Source organism: Heptranchias perlo, unplaced genomic scaffold, assembly GCF_035084215.1.
Source record: "Heptranchias perlo isolate sHepPer1 unplaced genomic scaffold, sHepPer1.hap1 HAP1_SCAFFOLD_118, whole genome shotgun sequence".
Classification (NCBI taxonomy): domain Eukaryota; kingdom Metazoa; phylum Chordata; class Chondrichthyes; order Hexanchiformes; family Hexanchidae; genus Heptranchias; species Heptranchias perlo.
The window spans coordinates 19,047-29,419 of NW_027138407.1; positions in this window are offsets into that span (position 1 = coordinate 19,047).

The following is a 10,373-nucleotide window of genomic DNA, read 5'->3' on the forward strand; positions in this document are numbered from 1 at the left end:
GTACCAGCAAGGCGGTCACCCGGTCCAGCAGGTCAGCGAGGTCAGTCACTTCCCCCCTCAGGCCTGGCAGTGACCGCCCGCCGAGGCCAAGGTCGGGGGAGGGAGGAACGAAGCGGGGGGGATAAAGGACGAACACGCAACGATGCCGGAGTGACGAGAGCCTGAAGACGGAGGAGAAAGGTCCCCCCCTCACCTCGTCTTCTCAAACGTCGTCACTCCTGGTCGGGCGTCTTCTGGTCTGCACCGTTGGGCTCGCTCTCTCTCTCTCTCCCCTCCCTCCCTAGTCTTTCTCTCCTCCTCTTTTTCTCTCTCCTGCCTCCAATTCTTTCTCCTCCTTTTCCCGTTTCCTCTCTTCTCTTTTCCTCGCTTTCCCCTCTGCCTTTTGTCTCTCCCTCCCTCTCGACTGTTTCTCTCTCTTTCTCCTCTCTATCTCCGCTCTCTCTCTCTCTCTCTTGCTTTCTCGCTCTCCTCTGTCACCTCTTTTACTGTCTCCTTTTTTTTCTCTCTCTCCTGGTTTTCTTTCGGTCTCCTCTTCTCTCTCTCTCGTCTGTCTCATCTTTTTCTCTCTCCCTTTGATTCTCCGTTCCCTCTCTCCCATTTCTCTCCCTCCTCTTCCTCTCTCCCCTCTGTCTCCTTTTTTCTCTCTCCCCCTCTCCTTTTGCCAATCTCCCCTCTGTCTTCTCTTTCTTCTCTCTCTCTCTCTCCCTGCTCTTTCTCTCTCCCCTCTATCTTCTCTTTCTTTCACCCCTCTCTCTCTCCCTGCTCTTTCTCTCTCCCCTCTGTCTTCTCTTTCTTTCTCCCCTCTCTCTCTCCCTGCTCTTTCTCTCTCCCCTCTATCTTCTCTTTCTTTCTCCCCCCCCTCTCTCTCTCTCCCTCCTCTTCCTCTCTCCCCTCTGTCTCCTTTTTCCTCTCTCCCCCTCTCCTTTTTCCAATCTCCCCTCTGTCTTCTCTTTCATTCTCCCCCTCTCTCTCTGTCCTCTTTTTCTCTCCTCTTTGTTCTTTCTCCTTTCTCCTCTCTCCCCTCTGTCTTCTCTTTCTTTCTCCCCTCTCTTCTCCTTTTCTCTCCCCTTTGCTCTTTCTCTCTCCCCTCTATCTCCTTTTTCCTCTCTCCAATCCGTCTTCTCGTTCTCTCTCTCCCCCTCTGTTTTCTCTCTCTCTCTCCTCTTTCTCTCTCCCCCTCTCCTTTTTCCTCTCTCCAATCCGTCTTCTCGTTCTCTCTCTCTCCCCCTCTGTTTTCTCTCTCTCTCTCCTCTTTCTCTCTCCCCCTCTCCTTTTTCCTCTCTCCCCTCTGTCTTCTCGTTCTCTCTCTCTCCCCTCTGTCTTCTCGTTCTCTCTCTCTCTCCCCCTCTGTTTTCTCTCTCTCTCCTCTTTCTCTCTCCCCTCCATCTCCTTTTCCCCCCCCCCCTTTCCCTCTTTATTTCTCTCTCCCGTCTGCCCCTTCTTTCTTTCTCTTTCCTTTCATCTCCTCTCTTTTCGTTCTCTCTCCCTTCCTCTGCCATCTCCTTCTCTCTCTCTCTCTCTCTCTCTTGCGATCTTCACTGAGCACGAAGACAGATTCTGACCCTCCCAAGGCTGAATTCTAACCGTGAAACTCGAAAGCCGGATTTTATTGCCAGCGTGGGATGTTGACGCGCACAATTGTGCTGACCTGCCCCTCGCACGTTCCCCCTCCGAGTCACACACCATCCCGACTTGGAAATATATCGGCCGTTCCTTCATCGTCGCTGGGTCGAAAATCAAGAAGGCGATTTGGGGAACGGGCCAGCGAACGGCCACATCCCACGGACGATAAAAGACCGCCTTCCCCACGCACCTCTGCCTGAAACCGTTCGCTGCTCTGCCATGCCTCCCTCCTGTGCCTCGTCTGCCGTGTTTATAAGACGCTGGGTGTTTGAAGATCCCTTCTGTCGTTGACTTCACTTTGCATCGGTCAGAGGGACGAGGCGACGAGATGCTTTCCCCAGGGCTTCCCGCTCGCTCGATTCCCTGCCAAACTGGCCTCCTCTCATCTCTTATCCTCCCCCGCCCGCCTCTCTTCCTCCTCTGGCTAAGTGTTCAATTTGTCTTTTTATTTTTGGGATGTGTGCAGTTTGAACGGAATTAAATTCTTGAAAGTACACCCGGCAGTGTGTCCATCGCAGCATGAGGCGCCTCGCCAAGACAGGAGGGCAGGTCCCATCGACGTTGCGGACGAGGGGTCATTTTGCGTGCCTTTGACGTGTCGGCCGTGGCTCAGTTGGTCATTCGCGGTCTCGCTCGCCTCCGAGGGAAGTGGTCGAGGGTTCGAGTCCCACACACACACACTCCAGAGTCTCGAGCCCCCATAATCCAGGGCCGACACTCCCCGGTTGCCCAGTGACTGAGGGAGGGCCGCGCCGTCGGAGGGTCGGTACCGAGGGAGCGCCGCACTGTCGGAGGGTCAGTACTGAGGGAGCGCCGCACTGTCGGAGGGTCGGTATCGAGGGAGCGCCGCACTGTCGGAGGGTCGGTACTGAGGGAGCGCCGCACTGTCGGAGGGTCAGTACTGAGGGAGCGCCGCACTGTCGGAGGGTCGGTACTGAGGGAGCGCCGCACTGTCGGAGGGTCGGTACTGAGGGAGCGCCGCACTGTCGGAGGGTCAGTACCGAGGGAGCGCCGCGCCGTCGGAGGGTCGGTACCGAGGGAGCGCCGCACTGTCGGAGGGTCGGTACCGAGGGAGCGCCGCACTGTCGGAGGGTCGGTACCGAGGGAGCGCCGCACTGTCGGAGGGTCGGTACCGAGGGAGTGCCGCACTGTCGGAGGGTCAGTACGGAGGGAGCGCCGCACTGTCGGAGGGTCAGTACCGAGGGAGCGCCGCACTGTCGGAGGGTCGGTACCGAGGGAGCGCCGCACTGTCGGAGGGTCGGTACCGAGGGAGCGCCGCACTGTCGGAGGGTCGGTACCGAGGGAGCGCCGCACTGTCGGAGGGTCGGTACTGAGGGAGCGCCGCACTGTCGGAGGGTCGGTACCGAGGGAGCGCCGCACTGTCGGAGGGTCCGTACTGAGGGAGCGCCGCACTGTCGGAGGGTCGGTACTGAGGGAGCGCCGCACTGTCGGAGGGTCGGTACTGAGGGAGCGCCGCACTGTCGGAGGGTCGGTACTGAGGGAGGGCCGCACTGTCGGAGGGTCGGTACTGAGGGAGCGCCGCACTGTCGGAGGGTCGGTACTGAGGGAGCGCCGCACTGTCGGAGGGTCGGTACTGAGGGAGCGCCGCACTGTCGGAGGGTCGGTGCCGAGGGAGCGCCGCACTGTCGGAGGGTCGGTACCGAGGGAGCGCCGCGCTGTCGGAGGGTCGGTACTGAGGGAGCGCCGCACTGTCGGAGGGTCCGTACTGAGGGAGCGCCGCACTGTCGGAGGGTCGGTACTGAGGGAGCGCCGCACTGTCGGAGGGTCGGTACTGAGGGAGCGCCGCACTGTCGGAGGGTCGGTACTGAGGGAGCGCCGCACTGTCGGAGGGTCGGTACTGAGGGAGGGCCGCACTGTCGGAGGGTCGGTACTGAGGGAGCGCCGCACTGTCGGAGGGTCGGTACTGAGGGAGCGCCGCACTGTCGGAGGGTCGGTACTGAGGGAGTGCCGCACCGTCGGAGGTGCCGTCTTTCGGGATGAGACGTTAAACCGAGGGCCCCGTCTGCCCCTCTCGGGTGGGATGTAAAAGATCCCACGGCCCACTATTGGAAGAAGAGCAGGGGGGAGTTCTCCCCGGGGTATCCTGGGGCCGATATTTATCCCTCAAACAAACATCACTAAAAAAAAACCAGACGACCTGGTCATTTCTCACATCGCTGTTTGCGGGATCTTGCTGTGCATTTCCCCGCATTACAAACAGTGACTGCACTTCAGAAAATGCTTCATTGGCTGTAAAGCTTGAGGTGCTGACAGACATTGTATAAATGCAATAAATCTTTCGATGAACTTGCAGGGCCACGGTGGGGGGGAAAAGAGCAAGCGGGGGGGGGCAGTGGGGCTAATTGGACAGCTCTTCCGAAGAGCTAGCACGGGCGCGACGGGCCGAACGGCCTCCTTCTGCGGCGGACGATTCCATCTGCGTGTGAAGGTTTACAAGAACGCGGGAGGGCCGTCCGTTGGTGTCATCGAGCTCAACTTCACAGCTCACTTGGCTCTTGCTTATTCTCTGGCCCCCCCGCACCCCCCGCCAATCTCTCCAACTCTCTTATCTCCCGCACGTTCCAGAACACCGTGTTTCGCACTTGATCGAGACGCTCGAAGGGCTGTCCGGAGATCCGTCCGTGTCTGGTGTCCCCGGGGGGCTGGCCGGTCTCCACGTCGAGCAGCGCTCTGTCGCAGCAAGGCGACCGAGGCGGAGGGACTGGGAGAGGGGCCAGATGGAAATGCCGCCGCCGCGCCGTTGAACCTCCGAAGGCTGCCGCAGTCAAATCGCTGGAGAACGAGGCTCCCTCGCACATCGTCCGCTGGGATTCCTCCCCTCTCGCTCCCCGTCCCTGAGGCGCTGTGTCTGACCCTATCCCGGTGTGTCACGCACCATCCCAGCGCATCTGGCATTAGCCGAGTGTGTCAGGCACTATCTCCGTGTGTCCGACACTATCCCCGTGTGTCCGACACTATCCCAGTGTGTACGACACTATCTCCGTGTGTCCGACACTATCCCAGTGTGTACGACACTATCTCCGTGTGTCCGACACTATCCCCGTGTGTCAGGCACTGTCTCCATGTGTCAGGCACTATCCCAGTGTGTCAGGCACTGTCTCCATGTGTCTGACACCATCGCAGTGTGTCAGGCACTATCCCCGTGTGTCTGGCACTATCCCCGTGTGTCTGGCACTATCCCCGTGTGTCTGGCACTATCCCCGTGTGTCCAGCACAGTCTCCATGTGTCAGGCACTATCCCCGTGTACCCGACACTATCCCAGTGTGTCAACCACGATCCCTGTGTGCCCGACCCTATCCCAGTGTGTCCGGCACTGTCCCAGTGTGTACGACACTATCCCAGTGTGTCCGGCACTATCTCCGTGTGTCAGGCACTATCTCCGTGTGTCTGGCACTATCCCAGTGTGCCCGGCACTATCCCCGTGTGTCAGGCACTATCTCCATGTGTCTGGCACTATCCCCGTGTGTCTGGCACTATCCCAGTGTGCCCGGCACTATCCCCGTATGTCTGGCACTATCCCCGTGTGTCAGGCACTATCTCCGTGTGTCTGGCACTATCCCCGTGTGTCTGGCACTATCCCAGTGTGCCCGGCACTATCCCCGTGTGTCTGGCACTATCCCCGTGTGTCTGGCACTGTCCCAGTGTGTACGACACTATCCCAGTGTGTCCGGCACTATCTCCGTGTGTCAGGCACTATCTCCGTGTGTCCGGCACTATCCCAGTGTGCCCGGCACTATCCCCGTGTGTCAGGCACTATCTCCGTGTGTCTGGCACTATCCCCGTGTGTCTGGCACTATCCCAGTGTGCCCGGCACTATCCCCATGTGTCTGGCATTATCCCCGTGTGTCTGGCACTATCCCAGTGTGCCCGGCACTATCCCCGTGTGTCCGACACTATCTCCGTGTGTCCGACACTATCTCCGTGTGTCCGACACTATCTCTGTGTGTCTGGCACTATCCCCGTGTGTCCGGCACTATCCCCGTGTGTACGACACTATCTCTGTGTGTCTGGCACTATCCCCGTGTGTCCGGCACTATCCCCGTGTGTACGACACTATCCCCGTGTGTACGACACTATCCCCGTGTGTACGACACTATCTCTGTGTGTCTGGCACTATCCCCGTGTGTCCGGCACTATCCCTGTGTGTACGACACTATCCCCGTGTGTACGACACTATCTCCGTGTGTCCGGCACTATCTCTGTGTGTCTGGCACTATCTCCGTGCATCCGGTACTATCCCCGTGTGTACGACACTATCTCTGTGTGTCTGGCACTATCCCCGTGTGTCCGGCACTATCCCCGTGTGTACGACACTATCTCTGTGTGTCTGGCACTATCCCCGTGTGTCCGGCACTATCCCCGTGTGTACGACACTATCCCAGTGTGTACGACACTATCTCCGTGTGTCCGGCACTATCTCTGTGTGTCTGGCACTATCCCCGTGTGTCCGGCACTATCCCCGTGTGTCCGACACTATCTCCGTGTGTCCGACACTATCCCCGTGTGTCCGGCACTATCCCCGTGTGTACGACACTATCTCCGTGTGTCCGACACTATCTCCGTGTGTCCGACACTATCCCCGTGTGTCCGACACTATCTCCGTGTGTCTGGCACTATCTCCGTGTGTCTGGCACTATCCCCGTGTGTCTGGCACTATCCCAGTGTGCCCGGCACTATCCCCGTGTGTCAGGCACTATCTCCGTGTGTCTGGCACTATCCCCGTGTGTCTGGCACTATCCCAGTGTGCCCGGCACTATCCCCGTGTGTCTGGCACTATCCCCGTGTGTCTGGCACTATCCCAGTGTGCCCGGCACTATCCCAGTGTGCCCGGCACTATCCCCGTGTGTCAGGCACTATCTCCGTGTGTCTGGCACTATCCCCGTGTGTCTGGCACTATCCCAGTGTGCCCGGCACTATCCCCGTGTGTCTGGCACTATCCCCGTGTGTCTGGCACTATCCCAGTGTGTCCAGCACTATCTCCATGTGTCAGACACTTCTCCGTGCATCCGGTACTATCCCCGTGTGTACGACACTATCCCCGTGTGTCCAACACTATCCCCGTGTGTACGACACTATCTCTGTGTGTCTGGCACTATCCCCGTGTGTCCGGCACTATCTCCGTGTGTCCGACACTATCTCCGTGTGTCCGACACTATCTCCGTGTGTCCGACACTATCCCCGTGTGTCCGGCACTATCTCCGTGTGTCTGACACTATCCCCGTGTGTCCGGCACTATCTCCGTGTGTCCGACACTATCCCCGTGTGTCCGACACTATCCCCCTGTGTACGACACTATCTCTGTGTGTCCGACACTATCCCTGTGTGTCCGGCACTATCTCCGTGTGTCCGACACTATCTCCGTGTGTCCGACACTATCCCCGTGTGTCCGGCACTATCTCCGTGTGTCCGACACTATCCCCGTGTGTCCGACACTATCCCCGTGTGTACGACACTATCTCTGTGTGTCTGGCACTATCCCCGTGTGTCCGGCACTATCCCCGTGTGTCCGGCACTATCCCCGTGTGTCCGACACTATCCCCGTGTTTCCGACACTATCTCCGTGTGTCCGACACTATCTCCGTGTGTCCGACACTATCCCCGTGTGTCCGACACTATCCCCGAGTGTCCGACACTATCTCCGTGTGTCCGACACTATCCCCGAGTGTCCGACACTATCCCCGTGTGTCCGGCACTATCCCCGTGTGTCCGACACTATCCCCGTGTTTCCGACACTATCTCCGTGTGTCCGACACTATCTCCGTGTGTACGACACTATCTCCGTGTGTCCGACACTATCCCCGTGTGTCCGACACTATCTCCGTGTGTCCGACACTATCCCCGAGTGTCCGACACTATCCCCGTGTGTCCGACACTATCTCCGTGTGTCCGACACTATCCCCGAGTGTCCGACACTATCTCCGTGTGTCCGACACTATCCCCGTGTGTCCGACACTATCCCCGTGTGTCTGACACTATCTCTGTGTGTCCGACACTATCTCTGTGTGTCTGGCACTATCCCCATGTGTCCGGCACGATCTCCGTGTGTCCGACACTATCCCCGTGTGTACGACACTATCTCTGTGTGTCCGGCACTATCCCCGTGTGTACGACACTATCTCCGTGTGTCCGACACTATCCCCGTGTGTCCGACACTATCTCCGTGTGTACGACACTATCTCCGTGTGTCCGACACTATCCCAGTGTGTCCGACACTATCCCCGTGTGTCCGACACTATCCCCGTGTGTCCGACACTATCTCCGTGTGTCCGACACTATCCCAGTGTGTCCGACACTATCTCCGTATGTCCGACACTATCCCCGTGTGTCCGACACTATCTCCGTGTGTCCGACACTATCCCCGTGTGTCCGATACTATCCCCGTGTGTCCGACACTATCCCCGTGTGTCCGGCACTATCCCCGTGTGTCCGACACTATCCCCGTGTTTCCGACACTATCTCCGTGTGTCCGACACTATCTCCGTGTGTCCGACACTATCCCCGTGTGTCCGACACTATCCCCCGAGTGTCCGACACTATCCCCGTGTGTCCGACACTATCTCCGTGTGTCCGACACTATCCCGAGTGTCCGACACTATCTCCGTGTGTCCGACACTATCCCCGTGTGTCAGGCACTATCCCCGTGTGTCCGACACTATCCCCGTGTGTCCGACACTATCCCCGTGTGTCTGACACTATCTCTGTGTGTCCGACACTATCTCTGTGTGTCTGGCACTATCCCCATGTGTCCCGGCACGATCTCCGTGTGTCCGACACTATCCCCCGTGTGTACGACACTATCTCTGTGTGTCCGGCACTATCCCCGTGTGTACGACACTATCTCCGTGTGTCCGACACTATCCCCGTGTGTCCGACACTATCTCCGTGTGTACGACACTATCTCCGTGTGTCCCGACACTATCCCAGTGTGTCCGACACTATCCCCGTGTGTCCGACACTATCTCCGTGTGTCCGACACTATCCCAGTGTGTCCGACACTATCTCCGTATGTCCGACACTATCCCCGTGTGTCCGACACTATCTCCGTGTGTCCGACACTATCCCCGTGTGTACGACACTATCCCAGTGGTGTCCGACACTATCCCCGTGTGTCCGACACTATCCCCGTGTGTACGACACTATCCCAGTGTGTCCGACACTATCTCCGTGTGTCCGACACTATCCCCGTGTGTCCGACACTATCCCCGAGTGTCCGACACTATCTCCGTGTGTCCGACACTATCCCCGTGTGTCCGACACTATCCCCGAGTGTCCGACACTATCTCCGTGTGTCCGACACTATCCCCGTGTGTCCGACACTATCCCCGTGTGTACGACACTATCCCAGTGTGTCCGACACTATCTCCGTGTGTCCGACACTATCTCCGTGTGTCCGACACTATCCCCGTGTGTCCGGCACTATCCCCGTGTGTCCAACACTATCTCCGTGTGTCCGACACTATCCCCGTGTGTACTATCCCCGTGTGTCCGACACTATCTCCGTGTGTCCGACACTATCCCCGTGTGTCCGACACTATCTCCGTGTGTCCGACACTATCCCCGTGTGTCAGGCACTATCCCCGTGTGTCCGACACTATCTCCGTGTGTCCGACACTGTCCCCGTGTGTCAGGCACTATCCCCGTGTGTCCGACACTATCCCCCGTGTGTCTCGCACTATCCCAGTGTGTCCGACACTATCTCCGTGTGTACGACGCTATCCCCGTGTGTCCGGCACTATCCCCGTGTGTCCGACACTATCCCCGAGTGTCCGACACTATCCCCGTGTGTCAGGCACTATCTCCGTGTGTCCGACACTATCTCCGTGTGTCCGACACTATCCCCGTGTGTCAGACACTATCCCCGTGTGTCCGACACTATCCCGAGTGTCCGACACTATCCCCCGTGTGTACGACACTATCTCCGTGTGTCCGACACTATCCCAGTGTGTCCGACACTATCCCCGTGTGTCCGACACTATCCCCGTGTGTACGACACTATCTCCGTGTGTCCGACACTATCCCGGTGTGTCCGACACTGTCTCCGTGTGTCCGACACTATCCCCGTGTGTCCGACACTATTCCAGTGTGTCCGACACTATCTCCGTGTGTCCGACACTATCTCCGTGTGTCCGACACTATCTCCGTGTGTCCGACACCATCCCAGTGTGTCCGACCCTATCTCCGTGTGTCCGACACTATCTCCGTGTGTCCGACACTATCTCCGTGTGTCCGACACTATCCCAGTGTGTACGACACTATCCCCGTGTGTCCGACACTATCTCCGTGTGTCCGACACTATCCCCGTGTGTACGGCACTATCTCCGTGTGTCCGACACTATCCCCGTGTGTCCGACACTATCCCCGTGTGTACTATCCCCGTGTGTCCGACACTATCCCCCGTGTACCCGACACTATCCCCGTGTGTCCGACACTATCCCCGTGTGTCCGACACTATCCCCGTGTGTCCGACACTATCCCAGTGTGTCAACCACTATCCCTGTGTGCCCGACCCTATCTCCGTGTGTCAGGCACTATCTCCGTGTGTCTGGCACTGTCCCAGTGTGTCCGACACGATCTCCGTGTGTCAGGGCACTATCCCCGTGTGTCCCGGCACTATCCCCGTGTGTCCCGGCACTATCCCAGTGTGTCTGGCACGATCCCCGTGTGTCAGGCACTATCCCAGTGTGTCCGGCACTATCCCCGTGTGTCTGGGCACGATCCCAGTGTGTCA